Source organism: Leucopleurus acutus, assembly GCF_964270905.1.
Source record: "Leucopleurus acutus genome assembly, chromosome: 7".
Classification (NCBI taxonomy): domain Eukaryota; kingdom Metazoa; phylum Chordata; class Mammalia; order Artiodactyla; family Delphinidae; genus Leucopleurus; species Leucopleurus acutus.
The window spans coordinates 57127704-57143695 of record NC_139150.1 but is presented as its reverse complement, the minus strand read 5'-3'; the positions used below and the strand labels follow the sequence as shown (position 1 = coordinate 57143695).

The window sequence follows — 15992 nt, the reverse complement described above, 5'->3', positions numbered from 1 at the left end:
TGGAATTAAGTCATTATTTATGATATGTATCAGAAGCCATTTATCTCATTGCTTTTTGTTTAGTGAGATTCACCCCACAAAAGGTGAGAAGCTAAGAAAAAGTCAAGCAGCAGGCTAAAGAGGAAAGGGCAGAGGAATGAGCTCAGCCAGGCCAAGAGACAGAGACAGAAAAACGGGCAGAGGTGGTGGTGGTCAGCCAGAAGGCTGCACTTATTCAAAACAAGCAAGGGAGGCTTTGTTGGCCCTGAGAAATATTAAACAAGAATCACAAAAGGATTCTAGAACTGGAAAGGCCATGGCAGTTCATACACAAACTGACAAATTAACAAATGACTCTTGAAAAGCATTATGTCAACAGCCCAGTCACACTTCTTTTTTTTTAAAATTTTGGATCAGCAGAAACACCACCAGGAAGATCACCAAATAGGAATCCTCTGGAAGCACCTTTTAATACCAGTACTAGAACACTGACTGCACACAGTAGGTGCTCAATAAATATCCACTGACCACATGAAGGATTGTTTCCTTATTATATATAACGCGTCAATTCATTCTTTCAGCTATCTCAATATTTATTAAATATCTTCTATATGAAAGGCATTTTGAAAAATGCAAAAGGAGACACAAAAAGATGCCATCCATTTATTCAAGAAGCTTAATTTGGCAAACAAAAAGAGCTGTGACAAAAGTGTTGCCACGGTCATCATGATAAGCAAGATGAAAGGCTACGGATTTGGAAGGAGATGGGGATGGACCAGCAGAACAAAGGTGAAGCCGACATGTGCACCTGAGCAGTTACCCATCTGCGCCCCTGCTCTTCACCACTCTTCAAGTGAGAAAGAGGGGCAACAAAGAAGGAACTTCATGACAGCCACCCGAGGGACACCAACACAGGACGAGGAAGGAGGTGCGATTCTGCTTGGACGGCTCGGGCCAGGTGGCAGGATTGCTCAGGCAGGTGACCCGTGCACCGCTCTGAACTGAGGGCCATGAGTCACCAAGTCCAGGCACTTCTGGGTCAGTTCCACAGACTGGCTCCCAGGAACTCATAATAAAGTAAAAAGGGGGCTTCTCCAAAGTCAGAAGTTCCCTGTAATTAACTTCTTGGTGTTCAGAGGCTACGTGCAATGCTTCTACACCAGGTCCTTGCAGGGTGCTGCCTTGCAGGGTGCTGGGGACGTGCTGCATGATGGCTGAGCCTGCAGCGGCGGCGGGGACACGGGGTCCCCCGCGTGGCTCAGGGAAGCTGTCTAGCAGGTTTTAGAGAACTGGGGAAGCCAGCGAGAGTGGGCTGCCTTTGAGTTCACCTTGAAGGACTAGCAGGTTTCAGCCAGTCCACATGCAAAGGCATGAGGAGGGAGGGAGGGAGGACATTCTAGATGGATGTAACAAAGCTAAGAGGTTTCTGAGTGGCTTCAGCAACCAAGCAAGTCTCCAGGGCAGCCCAGAAAATCTCAACAACCTTGGGCTAAGAATGCCTGTTGCCCAGGCATGTCTCTTTGCTCATCCATCTTTTGCTCTTTGAGGGTTTGGACAAATTCTACTCGTCTTGTTATCAAAGGCACCTGGCATGTGTGCAAACTAAATAGCTGGGGAGTGCCCTGACCAAACACCACACTCCCCTGTCTTCCCTACGTGGATAGTATCTCACAGTTATTAGAAGCATGGACTGGGAAGTCAGACAGACCTGGTTTTGAATCCAGCTCAGCACAGGCACAAAGGATAGTCACAGAAACAGCCAAAATAACATGGCCTGAATAAACAGAAATGGTGAGAAGTCATGGGGGCAGCACGCTAGCCCCTGAACGTCTCCTGCCCTTCTTCCTGACACCCCCTCAGCAGAAAACAGAGCTTCCCCTCTGCAATTACTACCTGGGCTATGCAGAAAAGCCAGACATATAAGCAGCATTTGCAATTAAATTAAATATTAAAGGCAACATCACAATCTCATGTTCAAAGAGGCACTTCACTGATGGTATAAGGCAGCATTTGCTGAATCACGAAATAGGCAATGTTATCTATGCTGAGAAAAATCAATCACTTATCATTTCTACTTCTCTAACAGCCTGTTTGGGTTCTATACTTCATTTCAAGTTTATTTCAGATTTAAAGGGCAAAGGGGACATACAACTATAGCATACAGACAGCTTTAGAACAAATCTTATTCCGAGTACTTATTAAGTGTCACTAAACATCTTTCAGCTGATGGGTGGGGAAAGCAAGCCTCCTAAACCACAAAATAAACATTTTGTAAGTACTTTTTATTTGCACTCTTATTTCTTTTTATGTTAATATTAAAGAGCACCTGTTTCCTAGAGGAAATTTCATTTTTTGAAATTATTGTTTACAAGAAATCAAACAGAAATTCTTACTCTCCTTGAATAAAGCATTTAATTGAACCCAGAATTACTGAATTATATACTTACTTAAAAAAAAAAAAAAGGCACTCTGTCCTTTCTGATACAACGAGGTCCTGCTTAGTCACTGACATGTGCTCTCTAACCTACAAAAATTGACACAAATTTGTGAGGTTACTTAGAAGAATTTTTATAGATCGCTCTGAATTAATGCTGGAAATGATAGCATTTTAATCATTTAATTCTCTGTTAAATCTAAAAAGAAACACAATTTTCCTGTTTGTCACAGTTTAGGGAGGCTAGCTTACAAGCTTCCTGCTGTTCCAAGGACAGGCAAAAAAAAATCTTTATTTGTTATGAATATCTGATATGACTTGCTATTGGCATTATCAGATCAAGGACTAGGACACATTTTCTATTTATTTCTGGCCTCAAGCCTAAAGGCCTTAAGATATCTGACAAAAAAACAATAAATCAAAGACAAAGACTAATTATCCTTAGCAATATTTGTTTTGAGACAGTGCAAACATCCAACACTATAAAGGTTGCCGGGTTGTTTTGTTCAAGGTTTTTTTTAGAGAGGAGTGTATGTTTCTGAAATGTCTGTTTTCTGTATATTTACTGAAATTGCGTTCACTGGTCGGGTCTGAGAGGAAACAGTAAAGGCATCTCTAATCTGCAGAGAAGGAACTGGCTACCACAAGCCAAGTTTCAACTGCCTCTCTTATCTGACTTCCCATAGGCACTTTTTAACAGTTTAAATGAACATTTATGTACACTCCTGCTACATATATTTATCTTGGTGAATGGTACTTATATGAATGTTTGGAAAAAGGAAAAATAAAGAGATCTCATGATTTTTTTTTGATCACTACACAAACCGAGATGTTGGGGTGTACTTCCTGCTCTAAACACCAGAAGCTGCCCCAAGGCCCCTGAATACATCTGGCACTTGTGAGAAACTGTCACCCATGAATGGTTCTCTCTGTGGCCTGCTGCAACCTCTTTGCCTCTTGTCTTTCAATTATACCAGCAGCAGACCACACTGCGAAAATTTATGCTTAAGTTTAAATACCCCAGCACCATGTCTCCAAATAAAACTGAGGAAGCAGTGATGAAAAGCTATTAGGTCAACATTAGCAGACGTGTCACAGGTGGCCTTTCAGAGGAAGACCCTCTCCCTCTCCGGTGGGGAAAACTGTGGCCCTGAGAAGAGCCAGGTCAAGGTAAAGCCCCCTGTGTGAACACTGTCCAGTCCAGAGCCCATCCCTCCTCCTGCTTCTGGAGGAACAATCACCTAACAGTGAGTTTGGGGATTCATCTTCTAGATTAGACAAATGTGGGGTTTCAATCTCAAGTGGCCCTTAGGGTCACTGAGAAGTTCTTTTAACTTTCCCAGCTGAGGGAATGGACAAAAGGCGATAAAACAGGCTCTGGTCAAAGGATTAGGATTGAACCCTAACCCTGCCCCCACTGTGGCCTTGCATTGATTTACTAACCAGGATATTGCTTCTGGATTATTTAGGTGGACTTCCTCTGAGGACAAGTAAATGGCCAATATTGTTTTCAATGATCTATTTGTGGGTAATCTTTCCAAGCTTAGCTGCTTCACTGGTCAAGTAAAGATGACAACAGCAACTACTCCTCATGAAGCTGTTCTCAGGGTTCAAAGAAATAACATCTGTAAAAGGTTTTTCAGACCCTAGGACATAGTCAGAGCTAAGCAAGGCTGCCCCATCTGTTCCCAAACCTTACCACTCTTGAACCCAAGCCCAAATCCGCACATTCTAAAGACAACTAAGCCTATTCCTTCACCCAGATAATAGGGACCATGAGGCATGAAGGTCCTCAACCGCCCTGACCTCCCCTTCATCTTCAAAGCCACAGTTTCAAAACACTGATGCTCGTAATCATTCAGACACCAGGTAACTATAGATTTCTGCATCTTGTTATTTAATGCATTGATAAAAAGAAAAAAAACACATTACCATGTCGCAAACTAATTTTTAAAACAATTTAGTAAGTGTACTTCAATATTATTGTCTCCTCTGTAATCCTATGTATTTTATTTTCAATATTTTAAAATACTTTTCTGAAGAGCTATCCATAGCCTTTACCAAAAACTGCCAAAAGAGTCCATGAAACAAGTTAAGAATCCCTGACACAGAACAATTAGAAATGTCTAAAATCACCATGAATGAACACAGTGATTACAATCACCACATAAGAACAAATATTTCAGTGAATAAGCAAAAATGGAAAACATCGCTCCCACAGGGACCAAGCCTGAGGGGCAGGGGCGGGAGCTTTGAAACTAGGGCGGCGCGAAAGACATGTGGATGAAAGGCTCTTGGTGCTGTAGCCAGGAGTCAGTGCTGTACCTCTGAGGTGGGAGAGCCAACTTCAGGACACTGGTCCACAAGAGACCTCCCAGCTCCACATAATATCAAACGGCAAAAATCTCCGAGAGATCTCCATCTCAACACCAGCACCCAGCTTCACTCAATGACCAACAAGCTACAGTGATGGACATCCTATGCCAAACAATGAGCAAGACAGGAACACAACCCCACCCATTAGCAGAGAGGCTGCCTAAAATCATAATAAGGCCACAGACACCCCAAAACACACCACCAGATGTGGACCTGCCCACCAAAAAGACAAGATCCAGCCTCATCCATCAGAACACATGCACTAGTCCCCTCCACCAGGAAACCTACACAACCCACTGAACCAACCTTAGCCACTGGGGACAGACACCAAAAACAACGGGAACTACGAACCTGCAGCCTGCAAAAAGGAGACCCCAAACACACTAAGATAAGCAAAATGAGAAGACAGAAAAAAAAACACAAAGTAGATGAAGGAGCAAGATAAAAACCCACCAGACCTAACAAATGAAGAGGAAATAGGCAGTCTACCTGAAAAGGACTTCAGAATAATGATAGTAAAGATGATCCAATATCTTGGAAATAGAATAGAGAAAATGCAAGAAACATTTAACAAGGACCTAGAAGACCTAAAGAAAAAACAAGCAACGATGAACAACACAATAAATGAAATTAAAAATACTCTAGATGGGATCAATAGCAGAATAACTGAGGCAGAAGAATGGATAAGTGACCTGGAAGATAAAATAGTGGAAATAACTACTGCAGAGCCGAATAAAGAAAAAAGAATGAAAAGAACTGAGGACAGTCTCAGAGACCTCTGGGACAACATTAAATGCACCAATATTCGAATTATAGGGGTTCCAGAAGAAGAAGAGAAAAAGAAAGGGACTGAGAAAATATTTGAAGAGATTATAATTGAAAACTTCCCTAATATGGGCAAGGAAATAGTTAATCAAGTCCAGGAAGCACAGAGAGTCCCATACAGGATAAACCCAAGGAGAAATATGCCAAGACACATATTAATCAAACTGTCAAAAAACTAAATACAAAGAAAATATATTAAAAGCAGCAAGGGAAAAACAACAGATAACACAAAAGGGAATTCCCATAAGGTTAACAGCTGATCTTTCAGCAGAAACTATACAAGCCAGAAGGGACTGGCAGGACATATTTAAAGTGATGAAGGAGAAAAAGCTACAACCAAGATTACTCTACCCAGCAAGGATCTCATTCAGATTTGATGGAGAAATTAAAAACTTTACAGACAAGCAAAAGCTGAGAGAGTTCAGCACCACCAAACCAGCTTTACAACAAATGCTAAAGGAACTTCTCTAAGCAAGAAACACAAGAAAAGGAAAAGACCTACAACAACAAACCCAAAACAATTAAGAAAATGGGAATAGGAACATACATATCGATAATTACCTTAAATGTAAATGGACTAATTGCTCCCACCAAAAGACACAGACTAGCTGAATGGATACAAAAACAAGACCCATATATATGCTGTCTACAAGAGACCCACTTCAAACCTAGAGACACATACAGACTGAAAGTAAGGGGATGGAAAAAGATATTCCACGCAAATGGAAACCAAAAGAAAGCTGGAGTAGCAATTCTCATATCAGACAAAATAGACTTTAAAATAAAGACTATTAGAAGAGAAAAAGAAGAACACTACATAATGATCAAGGGATCGATCCAAGAAGAAGATATAACAATTGTAAATATTTATGCACCCAACATAGGAGCACCTCAGTACATAAGACAAATACTAACAGGCATAAAAGGGGAAATCGACAGTAACACATTCATAGTAGGGGACTTTAACATCCCACTTTCACCAATGGACAGATCATCCAAAATGAAAATAAATATGGAAGCACAAGCTTTAAATGATACATTAAATAAGATGGACTTAATTGATATTTATAGGACATTCAATCCAAAAACAACAGAATACACATTTTTCTCAAGTGCTCATGGAACATTCTCCAGGATAGATCATATCTTGGGTCACAAATCAAGCCTTGGTAAATTTAAGAAAATTGAAATTGTATCAAGTATCTTTTCCGACCACAACGCTATGAGACTAGATATCAATTGCAGGAAAAGATCTGTAAAAAATACAAACACATGGAGGCTAAACAATACACTACTTACTAAGGAAGTGATCTCTGAAGAAATCAAAGAGGAAATCAAAAAATACCTAGAAACAAATGACAATGGAGACACGACGACCCAAAACCTATGGGATGCAGCAAAAGCAGTTCTAAGAGGGAAGTTTATAGCAATACAATCCTACCTTAAGAAACAGGAAACATCCCGAATAAACAACCTAAACCTGCACCTAAAGCAATTAGAGAAAGAAGAACAAAAATACCCCGAGTTAGCAGAGGAAAGAAATCATAAAAATCAGATCAGAAATAAATGAAAAAGAAATGAAGAAAACGATAGAAAAGATCAATAAAACTAAAAGCTGGTTCTTTGAGAAGATAAACAAATTGATAAACCATTAGCCAGACTCATCAAGAAAAAAAGAGAGAAGACTCAAATCAATAGAATTAGAAATGAAAAAGGAGAAGTAACAACTGACACTGCAGAAATACAAAGGATCATGAGAGATTACTACAAGCAACTCCATGCCAATAAAATGGACAACCTGGAAGGAATGGACAAATTCTTAGAAATGCACAACCTGCCAAGACTGAATCAGGAAGAAATAGAAAATATGAACAGACCAATCACAAGCACTGAAATTGAAACTGTGATTAAAAATCTTCCAACAGGGCTTCCCTGGTGGCGCAGTGGTTGGGAGTCTGCCTGCCAATGCAGGGGACACGGGTTCGAGCCCTGGTCTGGGAAGATCCCACGTGCCGCGGAGCAACTGGGCCCGTGAGCCACAACTGCTGAGCCTGCGCGTCTGGAGCTTGTGCTCCACAGCGGGAGAAGGCTGCGACGGTGAGAGGCCCACGCACCGTGATGAAGAGTGGGCCCCGCTCACACAGCTGGAGAAAGCCCACACACAGAAACTTAGACCAAACACAGCCAAAAATAAATAAATAAATTTATTAAAAAAAAAAAATCTAAAAGAAAACATAGGGAAGAAGCACATCCATAAAAAAAAAAAAAAAAAAAAACTTCCAACAAACAAAAGCCCAGGACCAGATGGCTTCATAGGCAAATTCTATCAAACATTTAGAGAAGAGCTAACACCTATCCTTCTCAAACTCTTCCAAAATATAGCAGAGGGAGGAACACTCCCAAACTCATTCTACGAGGCCACCATCACCTTGATACCAAAACCAGACAAGGATGTCACAAAGAAAGAAAACTACAGGCCAACATCACTGATGAACATAGATGCAAAAATCCTCAACAAAATACTAGCAAACAGAATCCAACAGCACATTAAAAGGATCATACACCATGATCAAGTGGGGCTTATTCCAGGAATGCAAGGATTCTTCAATATATGCAAGTCAATCAACGTGATACAACATATTAACAAATTGAATGAGAAAAACCATACGATCATCTCAACAGATGCAGAGAAAGCTTTCAACAAAATTCAACACACATTTATGATAAAAACCCTGCAGAAAGTAGGCATAGAGGTAACTTTCCTCACTATAATAAAGGCCATATATGACAAACCCACAGCCAAGATCGTCCTCAATGGTGAAAAACTGAACGCATTTCCACTAAGATCAGGAACAAGACAAGGTTGCCCACTCTCACCACTCTTATTCAACATAGTTTTGGAAGTTTTAGCCACAGCAATCAGAGAAGAAAAGGAAATAAAAGGATTCCAAATTGGAGAAGAAGAAGTAAAGCTGTCACTGTTTGCAGATGACATGATACTATACATAGAGAATCCTAAAGATGCTACCAGAAAACTACTAGAGCTAATCAATGAATTTGGTAAAGTAGCAGGATACAAAATTAATGCACAGAAATCTCTGGCATTCCTATACACTAATGATAAAACATCTGAAAGTGAAATCAAGAAACACTTCCATTTACCACTGCAACAAAAAGAATAAAATACCTAGGAATAAACCTACCTAAGGAGACAAAAGACCTGTATGCAGAAAATTATAAGACACTGATGAAAGAAATTAAAGATGATACAAATAGATGGAGAGATATACCATGTTCTTGAATTGGAAGAATCAACATTGTGAAAATGACTCTACTATCCAAAGCAATCTACAGATTCAATGCAATCCCTCTCAAACTACCACTGGCATTTTTCACAGAACTAGAACAAAAAGTCTCACAATTTCTATGGAAACACAAAAGACCCCGAACAGCCAAAGCAATCTTGAGAACGAAAAACGGAGCTGGAGGAATCAGGCGCCCTGACTTCAGACTATACTACAAAGCTACAGTAATCAAGACAGTATGGTACTGGCACAAAAATAGAAAGATAGATCAATGGAACAGGATAGAAAGCCCAGAGATAAACCCATACACATATGGTCACCTTATCTTTGATAAAGAAGGCAGGAATGTACAGTGGAGAAAGGACAGCCTCTTCAATAAGTGGTGCTGGGAAAACTGGACAGGTACATGTAAAAGTATGAGATTAGATCACTCCCTAACACCATACACAAAGATAAGCTCAAAATGGATTAAAGACCTAAATGTAAGGCCAGAAACTATCAAACTCTTAGAGGAAAACATAGGCAGAACACTCTATGACATAAATCACAGCAAGATTCTTTTTGACCCATCTCCTAGAGAAATGGAAATAAAAACAAAAATAAACAAATGGGACCTAATGAAACTTCAAAGCTTTTGCACAGCAAAGGAAACCATAAACAAGACCAAAAGACAACCCTCAGAATGGGAGAAAATATCTGCAAATGAAGCAACTGACAAAGGATTAAGCTCCAAAATTTACAAGCAGCTCATGCAGCTCAATAACAAAAAAACAAACAACCCAATCCAAAAATGGGCAGAAGACCTAAATAGACATTTCTCCAAAGAAGATATACAGACTGCCAACAAACACATGAAAGAATGCTCAACATCATTAATCATTAGAGAAATGCAAATCAAAACTACAATGAGATATCATCTCACACCAGTCAGAATGGCCATCATCAAAATATCTAGAAACAATAAATGCTGGAGAGGGTGTGGAGAAAAGGGAACCCTCTTGCACTGCTGGTGGGAATGTAAATTGGTACAGCCACTATGGAGAACAGTATGGAGGTTCCTTAAAAAACTAAAAATAGAACTCCCATATAACCCAGCAATCCCACTACTGGGCATATACCCTGAGAAAACCATAATTCAAAAAGAGTCATGTACCAAAATGTTCATTGCAGCTCTATTTCCAATAGCCACGACATGGAAGCAACTTAAGTGTCCATCATCGGATGAATGGATAAAGAAGATGTGGCACACTGGGCTTCCCTGGTGGCACAGTGGTTGAGAGTCCGCCTGCCGATGCAGGGGACGTGGGTTCGTGCCCCAGTCCGGGAAGCTCCCACATGCCGCAGAGCGGCTGGGTCCGTGAGCCATGGCTGCTGAGCCTGCACGTCCAGAGCCTGTGCTCCACAACAGGAGAGGCCACAACAGTGAGAGGCCCGTGTACCGCAAAAAAAAAAGAAGATGTGGCACATATATACAATGGAATATTACTCAGCCATAAAAGGAAACAAAATTGAGCTATTTGTAATGAGGTGGATGGACCTAGAGTTTGTCATACAGAGTGAAGTAAGTCAGAAAGAGAAGGAGAAATACCGTATGCTAACACATATATATGGAATTTAAGAAAAAAAAATGTCATGAAGAACCTAGGGGTAAGACAGGAATAAAGACACAGACCTACTAGAGAACGGACTTGAGGATATGGGGAGGGGGACGGGTAAGCTGTGACAAAGTGAGAGAGTGGCATGGACATATATACACTACCAAACGTAAAATAGATAGCTAGTGGGAAGCAGCAGCATAGCACAGGGAGATCAACTTGGTGCTTTGTGACCACCTAGAGGGGTGGGATAGGGAGGGTGGGAGAGAGGGAGACACAAGAGGGAAGAGATATGGGAACATATGTATTTGTATAACTGATTCACTTTGTTATAAAGCAGAAACTAACACACCATTGTAAAGCAATTATACTCCAATAAAGATGTAAAAAAAAAAGGAAAACATCATGATTAGATTACTGGAACCCTAGGTTTCTCTTTTTTAAGGTTGTTGTTTTACTGTTTTTACAATAATAATCAAAAAAGGTTAGAGCATAAAAACCATGGTATCTTTAGAGCTTTTTTTTTTTTTCTTTCTTAACATTTCAAAATCAGAACTGGCAGATTTGCTTCCACAACGAACCAAAGACACTGTGCACTACCCTCAGTTTCCCTGTTTTTGCAACTAGCCATGAACAGGTCATAAAAAGGTTTATAACGGCAACAGAGGAGTCAAGTAATTCTAACCATGCAGATTTTCTTCATGAAAATAACAATACCTTATCCACATTACCTACGATGTGTTTCTGTCATGAAAAATTGGCTAAACAACATAAAAAAGGTATTAGACTGGCCCAGCAACTGACTCTTCAGCAAAAGGGTGAGAACACTAACTTCTCTGAAAACTTCATTTAGATTAAAAGTAAACATTTTTCAGATGTGGGCCACATCTTGCTTATTCTTGCCATGGCTTTTATGGTGAGTTTTTCACTCTCCCTCTATTTCTCAATGGAATTTTCTCAATATTTAAAAATTCCATTTCTGTGAGATCTGTTCAAACAGAACAGTGAATTACCAAAGCAGATGTGTGAAAGAACTCTAAGAGACATTTACTGCTTCTATTATGGCTCACTGGCGATCGTAAAACTAAAGTGTGGTCGTCTTCTATCATTCACATTACTTTTTTAAAAGATGAGGAGAATCCGGTTCATCCTGAAGTTCACACCCCTATTCCCCTTATGTGTATGCCTGTGTGTGATGAGACAGCCCCTCAGCTGATCCATGGAACAGGAGTCCATCAAGCTTCAGGGAGTACAAGACAAGCTGCTTTTGTCTAAGTATGTATACATATAAATTTCAGTGCTACAATTTTGAGGCCAACGTGGTACTTTTCAATGGTAAACGATAAAGAAAAAACAGTATTCTTTGGAATCCCCTTCAAATGACTGTGGTCAAATGAATGCAAAATGAGGAAACAGAAGAGTTCAAGACCTCTAGGTTTTTTTGTACTAAAGGTTAAGATTTGGGGCTCATAATGCTTGCCGGTATCTGAGCAAATTTCAGGCTAACTCACACCCATCCGGCTCCCTGACAGAGGAGAAGCACTGAGGGAGACTGCAGTTTGAGCTCCAGGTCCCCCACTAGGGAGCAGGGTACTTGGGTGAGTTCCCATGTGCACCTGAGCCTCAGTTTCTACAGCTGCGCTTCATAGGATCACCGTGGGAATTAAGGGGGTAATGGATACAGAAGTGCTCTCTAAACACAAAAGGCTTTGCAAACATGGCCATTGTTACTGTACCCTTTAAAAGATGAGGAAAAAAAGGAAAAAGAAACAGTAGAATGTGATAATGTATCTGTTCCTTTCCGGTTCCCACAGCAAAAGGCACACGAGCTTGAACATAGGATACAAATGAGGCAGAAAATCAGATTGCACCAGTTATAAGGGGATTATTCCACTGAGGAACAAAAAGGGTGTGATTTTTCAACAAATCTTCACAGAACAGCGTAGCCCCATTTGCTGAGCCTGTGGCTGAGCCCCGTGGCAGGATAAGCATCAACAACTCTTCTCAAACTAGTCTGTACCAAGTTCCCCTGTTCAGCCTCCCTCAGCAACGCACGATCTTTCTTCCCCCTGCTGATGTCTTCCCAGCTGTGAGCCAGTGTACTCATTCTTCAATCCTGGCTTCCCATTTCAATGGCAAGTGTGATGACCACAGCTTAATTCTTTATCACCAGTGTGTTTTTTTCAGATTTACTTTTAAGAAGTGGGGTGGGGGGGAGAATCTTCTTACTAGATTCAGGGTTTTCATTTTTTGAGTATTTTCATTTTTTTCTGCAATAGCCGTGTTTAGTTAACTATTTTTTAAAGCAGGGTCACTGAAATCATACATTTATCCAGTATTCATCAAAATGTAAGAAACTAAACACCTGGATTCACAGACCCTTCTTAAAGTATAGGGAGCATGTATTTCTGCTTTCTTCCAGAGGGAAAACTCTTTTTTTTTTTAAATGATGTTAAGCTTCTTAGGGAAAAAAAAAAACCAAACTCAACAACATCTATATTACTGGGGTGGAAAATTTATTCTATTCTATTACTAGACTTGTGTGAAGTTTGGCAAAATGTCACACGGGGTTTCCCTATTAAGTGAATTCTGACCTCCACTTTGGACTTATATAGTGTTAAAACCATTCCTATGAAAGTGACAAACTGCATGTTTCCATTGAAAACCACCCAGTAGCCCCCAGGGAAGAAAGAATAACCTGTTCAGGTTCCCTTGAAATATTCATGAACTCAGCAGAGGATCAGATTAAAAACAGAGCCCCCAAGCAGAGGAGGTTTTGTTTTTTTCCCCAAGTTTTAAGCTTTATGATGGTCTTTTCACAGCTTGGCCCACCTGCTCATAAAAATGCTCCTATGCCCCTACAGGATTACAGTTTATCTTGCAAACTTTTACCTAATGGACAAAAACGAGATGTACAGTTAATTCTTCCCCTTGCAAGTGAAGTGTAGTTATCAGCAGACATATATGAGAAATCATGACAGTGGGTTAATATTGTGGTGTGTGCCTATTTTTTGAAAGTGACAGCTGGGCACACTGGAGATATAACATAGGAAACATAAACCCTTACCACATGAGTCAAAGAAAAATATGCTTAGGAACTATCTGTCGGGGGAAAGGGGACACACCACACATCTTAAAGTCAAGTGAAAATGGTGTTATTGTTTTGACTGGTCCACTGTACTGAACCTCCTGTGGCAAGGTTGAATAGAACATCATAAAAAAGCCCTTTCCAAAGCCATCCTCCATTTGACCACACCAGACATTAACACAAGGGAAGCTTAACCCTTCTGAAAACATTTTAAACCCGATCAAATTAAAAGCAGCACCAGAGAGATTATTTTTTCCTAGCAAGAACCCACAAGCAATTTACTTGACTATAGAAAAAATGCAAAGAAATCCTTTATCACAAAATAGCTTCTTGAATCTTTCTACCAATAAACCTTGCATCCATCCATCCAAGAATGCCTATCCTCCCTGCTGATAACAAGCTGTGGAGATAAATATTTTATTTTTTTCTATAAAACCCCAAATGATGTTTTCAAATAAAATGAAACTACTACATGCCACTGTCAAAAATGGTCCTAGAAGAGGTAAATGTCATTTTAACGGCTGTGTGTTAAAATATTTAGTAGAAAGAATCTACTTGTCAAGTTCCTACAGAAAACTCCAAAGAGACTATAAGCACATCTATCAAATTTTCATCTACCTTGGGGCTGACCTACTGGGGAAACCATAGAAAGCCTGGCCTTGTGCTATGAGGGAGCTGGAGGTTTAGAGTTCTGGACAATAATGGGGTCACAATCAAGTACAAAGATGGGGCCTGATAGAGTTTCTGCAGTGATTCCCCAGTGAAGGCATACTGGCAATAGGCAGCTGCATTCTGCTTTAAGCCACAATTTGAGCTAAGGAAATGAACCCATGTGATGGACCATCAAACTCCCTTGTGAGAATTCTGACCTCTCACTCCAAACCTAGCAAAGAAACACCCATCAAATATTAGCAAAAGAAAGACCAAGCCAGCAAAACATGGGAAGGATTTTTTTTTAAGCCTCATTTAAATAGCTTCCATACCCTACCCTTTGGGAATTATATTAGGTAACTTTTTTAAACAAGGAAAACTTGGTTTTAAGGAGCTTATGGGAACATTTAACTTGGAATGGAAAGGTTATTTGCTCAGTGTTAGGCTAAAAGCCAAAATCCACTTTTAGCCAGAGATGATTTTAATATTATACCTCACAAGAGTATTGTGTCATGTGAGCAGGCGGCAGAGATAAGCAATGTAGCAAAGTTATGACTTCCCCCAAAGACTCATTAAAATGTATTATTAAGTATAAAAAAGTTCGGAAAATCCAAGAGGAACCCGTCTGTACTATCTCAGAAACAGTAAAAATTCTTTCCAACTTATCACTTCTTTCACTCTGCCTCCTCTACATATACCACTCAGTAAATACTGGGAAGAACTCGATCCTGATGAAAAAGAGGATGAAGATGAAAAAGAGGATAAAAAATGCCCTAAAGAGCCACTATGATGCCCTGCATATGATTTTTCCTTTAAATGTGCTACAGGGGAATATATGATGAATTCCGGTGACTATGAAAAATAATAAACCTGTGAAGAGGCCATGATATTTTTTAAATTATTCAACCCACAAAACACTTTAAAGTATGTTAAATTAGAAACATTATTTGAAGAAAAATAGTAACTTTTTCCCACTTTAATTTTTATAATCTGAAATCTTAATAACTCCAATATTTTTCTTTTTCTTCCTGTTTTGGTTGTTAACTCATGTCAAACTATTTTCCCTTGGGCTTCCCTGGTGGCGCAGTGGTTGAGAGTCCGCCTGCCGATGCAGGGGACACGGGTTCATGCCCCGGTCTGGGAAGATCCCACATGCCGCGGAGCGGCTAGGCCCATGAGCCATGGCCGCTGAGCCTGCACGTCCGGAGCCTGTGCTCCGCAACGGAAGAGGCCACGACAGTGGGAGGCCCGCGTACCGCAAAAAACAAAAAACAAACAAACAAACAAAACAAGTGTCATCTTAAACTGCAAGGATGTCCATTAAACATCACAATTAAACATGCCAAAGGAGAAGCCATGTTGTCAAAATGCCCACTTAACCCACCCAAACATCTCAAACCCACCCTTTGCTGACCTTCTATAACCCCATTTTTTAAAGTTTTTTTTTAAATTAATTAATTTATTTATTTATGGCTGTGTTGGGTCTTCGTTTCTGTGCAAGGGCTTTCTCTAGTTGTGGCAAGCGGGGGCCACTCTTCATCGCGGTGCGCGGGCCTCTCTTGTTGTGGAGCACAGGCTCCAGATGCGCAGGCTCAGTAATTGTGGCTCACGGGCCCAGTTTCTCCGTGGCATGTGGGATCTTCTCAGACCAGGGCTCGAACCCGTGTCCCCTGCATTGGCAGGCAGATTCTCAACCACTGCACCACCAGGGAAGCCCTAAGGTTTTTTTTTCTTTTTTT

The 15992-nt window shown here is 40.4% G+C and overlaps 1 protein-coding gene across 4 annotated transcripts in view; it reads right to left on the bottom strand.

Annotated features, from left to right (window-relative positions):
- KDM4C (lysine demethylase 4C) overlaps positions 1-15992 on the bottom strand; it is a 395353-nt gene that overhangs the window by 85698 nt on the left and 293663 nt on the right. The gene's annotated exons all lie outside the window — the stretch shown is intronic.